Source organism: Triticum dicoccoides, chromosome 5B (genome assembly GCF_002162155.2).
Source record: "Triticum dicoccoides isolate Atlit2015 ecotype Zavitan chromosome 5B, WEW_v2.0, whole genome shotgun sequence".
Lineage (NCBI taxonomy): Eukaryota > Viridiplantae > Streptophyta > Magnoliopsida > Poales > Poaceae > Triticum > Triticum dicoccoides.
This window is the reverse complement of record NC_041389.1, coordinates 584642854-584647373: the sequence shown is the minus strand read 5'-3', so window position 1 is coordinate 584647373 and position 4520 is coordinate 584642854.

Genomic DNA, 4520 nt, shown 5'->3' with positions numbered 1-4520 from the left:
CAAATGATAATAAGATTGAAAAACATCGTCACTTTGAGAAGTATGTGATAAGCAAGAGCTCCCCCTAAATTTGTGCATAGTTTAAGATTTGCTTTGGACTGCAAATGCACAAGGAGTTAGGCTCATGGGTTAGTCTTCCATGTCACATACATCTTGGTGGAGCGCTCAAAATAATAAAGATTGAATACATGCACTCATCACCAAGCAAAGTGAATGATCATATAAAGATAAATGAGATAATGTCATCTAACAAGCATAAGTGTAGCTTATGATCAAACACATGATCATCAATGTCTCACAGGCATTAACGTAGTATCTCAAGCAAGCAAAAGCAAATAAAGTTCAACCACAAAGACAAGAGAGAACAAAAGCAAACTCTCTCTCTCGAAGCCTATGATCTATACATTTTTCTCCCCCTTTGGCAACAAGTTACCAAAAAGTTCATAGAAAATGCATAGTACTATTTCGTCTCTCAGGTTTGATCTTCAGGTGTTGGTGTAGAGATGGCTCCTTGGACGAAGACTTCAGTTGATGTGGATGGAGCTGAAGGAGTTGGTGCTGGAGCTGGTTGCACTGGAGCTATAGCTGGTGCATATGAAGTGGCTTTGGTGTCTATCATAGGCTCTGCAACTAATCTCTGAGCTCGAGGCACTCTAGCAAATGCATCAGTGGTTGTCCTGCCCTTCCTCTCATGCATGTCATCCTATGGCTGCTCCACAACTGACTGAATCTCAGTTACTTTAACATCTAGGTCATAGAACTTTTGTTCCGTGATTCTTTCCAGGCTCTCCTGGATTTGAGTTAGGGTGGCCAACCCTTTCTCAATCCTCAGAGTTGATGCTATTAAGTAACCAAGCTGGTCCTGCTTGCTCTTCAAAAAGTACTCAGATGCCTCCTCTAAAGTTGGCATCTTGGCAGCCTTCTCCTTCTTTGCCTTCTCCTTGTTCTCTTGAGCTTGCACTGATGATGGTTCATTCTCATTCATGACAACTTGATTGTCCTCAAAATCTGGATAGATAACAAAGTGTTCCTTATCCAACAGGTATTTTCCTGTGCCCATCTTGGAATTGATCAACTCCTGGATTTGTGGGGCATACCCACAACTTCTCTTCTGGTCTGCTACTGTCCTCTTGATAGTCTCAACTATGAGGCTCATGACCTTGAATTTCTGTGGCACATCAAATATGTGTAGCAAGTTTATTGCACGCCCTCTAATCATGTTGTGGTCACGTGACTTGGGCAAGAGAGTGTGCCTTAGGATCCAGTTGGTCGTTGGCAGCCCTGACAGAAGAAAATGGACAGACCCAAACTTGAAAGTCTCAAGTGCCTTGTCTGGGATCTCCTTGTACATGTGTGACATAGAGTTTTGATCCTTCTTCTTCTTGGAGTAGACATCCAAGTCATCTTCACTCTCCTCTGGGGCATTGATCAGATTTGCCCATTCCTCAATAGTGGATTGGTACCTTGTACCTTCAGACATCCAGACTATTCTGCCATCAGGATAAAAGTGAGAAGTGGAGTAGAATTGCATAACTAGCTCATCATTCCAGTTTGTGAACTTCTGTCCAACAAACTCATCAACTCCACAAGCCTTAAAGCTATCAAACACTCCTGGGTAATGATCCTCATTTGCCTTCATGTATTTCCAGTCTACCCACCTCATGTCACAAACTATGGGCTTCTTGTCCAACAGCACAGTCTCATAAAAGTCCTGATGTTCCTTAGTGTGGAACATGTAATCAACAACAGTTCTTCTTCTGATTGCATAGGGATCAGACAATCTCCACTGCCTGAGCCATGCATCCTTCCTCAGCTTCATATTCTCAGCCATTGGATGAGCATCATTGTGGTATGGAATCTTGGGTTTCAGCTTCCTCAGAACTTGTCCTTCATCTTCTTCTTCCTCAGCAACTTCGGGCACTGGGGCCTTGTTCTTCTCAGCAGCTGGTATGCTCCTGGTATTCCTCTTAGGTGCAGACTTGGCCTTGGAGGCAGCTTTGGGTGCTTCTTTGGGCTTTGATGATGCAGCCCCTGACCTTATAGCATCACCCATCAGCTTTTGTGCCTTGGGTGCTGGTGCAGCAACCTCTTCTTCCTCCTCCTCTTCCATCATGGAAGGTTGTCCAACAACTCTGGCCATGGTCTTTTTGGCCCTTTCCTTCCTCTTCTTTCCTTCTGTAGCTGGCTCTTTGGGATCAGGTTTCTCAGGTTCTTGTGTTGATCCTCTGACCTTTAGCATAGGTGTCCTCTTGGCAGGGACCTTCCTGTTTAGTCCAGGCTTTGTGGTCTTAGCTGAGCCATACTCCTTTTTGAGCACTATCTTCTTGGAAGTAGCCTCATCTTCAGCCGTCACATAGTATTCATCTTCAGAGTCTGAGTTTCTCTTCCTTCTGGCTCTTGTGGCTGCATTGGGCAAATTGCTAGGAGTGCTCCTGCTGCCATCATCTGAGGTGCTAGAGGGACTAGTGCCCTCACTCATGTGAATCTGCTCCTCTTCCCTGTTCTGGCTGTCACTTTGGTCTGACATGCTGCAAACACTGACTGCTGACCCTGTGAATAGTTGTAGTTGAGATAGAATGGATGAGCATCACAAAATGCAGAGATTTTTGCAAAAGAATGATTCAAAAACTTAGTTTTAGTTTTCCATAGAAAGCATTTCGGATCAACCGATTTACAAACTCGGTGATACCGAAGTAGCTTTTGGGACCTAAACTGGTGATCTCGGTTAGACCGAGTCACAGTTCGGTGGCACCAAGACTGCTAGGGTTTCACAGAGTTCTAAAATCGGTCACACCAATTTGCAATTCTCGGTCAGACCGAGAATCACTTGTGCAATGGCCTTAGCCGAATCGGTGGAACTGAGTTTTTCAACTCGGTGGGTCCGAGATGGTTTCGGCGGAAACCTAACCCTAAATTTTCAATTCACATCTAATCTAAAGATTGTTTTGACTGGATAGATGCGTTTCAATCATGGCAAGAATCATAATGAACACAATGTGCTAGGAATTGGACGGGGATAGCACTGTGATCGAGTCCATACCCTAGTTTGGCGATGAACTCACTACAGCGGCAACGGCGGGGATGAATTCCGTTGACGGTGGTAGAGACCAGCGACTGGAGGCGGTTGGCGACGAAGTCGACGATCCGGAGACCTAGGAGGCAGAGCGAGCTATGCGCGGGCGAAGGGGTTTGGAGAAGTTTTCCAAATTTTTGCCCGTGAGTATATATAGCCCGACCCTGTCGGTGTGACCGAGTGGAACAACTCGGTGGCACCGAGATGCATAACTGTTGACAGTTACAGCAACGAGGTGAGACCGAAAAGTTCAAATCGGTTGCACCGAGATTGAAAACCTAGATCGACTTAGTGATCTCGGTATGACCGAAATGGAAGAATCGGTCAGACCAAAACACACAAAGAAGTTTTGGAAGTTTAAGTCCATGATGAATCGGGGACTCCGAGTGCTCCTCACACAGAGTGGTTCGAATCTGACTTGATCAAATTTTATGATGTAGCATGAATAGAGTTTGAGACAAGAAAAGCATAAATAGCTAGAGAAGGTTCTTAGGCATTCTTGTTCATCCACTTGGCAAAAGAAAAAGAAGCCAATCAATCAAAGCAACAAATGGATGTCCTTGAATGAGTTAAATATGCAACCAACATGCTCACACAATAAAATGGCAAATGAAATATGTGGCAAAGCATGCACAACCAATTCTAGCATCTATCAAACAATTGGCGATGACTAGGTCATCTATATATGAGTATATTGACTTAGGAGTCAAATGAGTATATGTGGATATGAAGGAGATAATCCTCGATCCATACCGCGGGATCAGTTGTGCCATCGTATGATTCGATGTTTACGGGTTTAAAACCTTCGGGGATTTGATGATCCATTACTTCATCTGTGAAGCATAGTGGGTGTGCGGCGCCCCTGTACTGGGCTATATCGCGACGCATCTCGGATGATCTTGGTATGTTGTATTCGGCCTGGCCGTATTTATCATATCCGGTGTGACGGTTATCATCACGTAATGTGGGGCGCCCACGCGATCCGTAGATCGATCTTGTTTGCCTTGCCTTATCCTCCAATATGTCTCGCAGGTCTGTTGCGTTTCCCCGTGCTCTGGTATTCTTAGAGCGGCGTCGGGGTGCGGCTTGGATTGAGGGCCGGAGGGCCTCTCTGTCGTGGCCACGGGGTGGCCGATCGGGCGCATCGTACGCTGGTGATGTAGGTTTAGTTGATTCCTCCTCTAGTTGGGGTAGCAGCCTGCGCTTTGGGTAACTCTTGGAGGGGCGTTCGAGTTTATACTCTTCGGCCGCCAGGGCTTCAGTCCATCTGTCGGCTAGCAGGTCTTGGTCAGCTCTAAGCTGCTGCTGTTTTTTCTTGAGGCTGCTTGCCGTGGCCATAAGCCTGCGTTTGAAACGCTCTTGTTCGATGGGATCCTCTGGCATGATGAATTCGTCGTCGTCGAGGCTTGCCTCGTCTTCGGAGGGAGGCATATAATTGTTGTCCTCG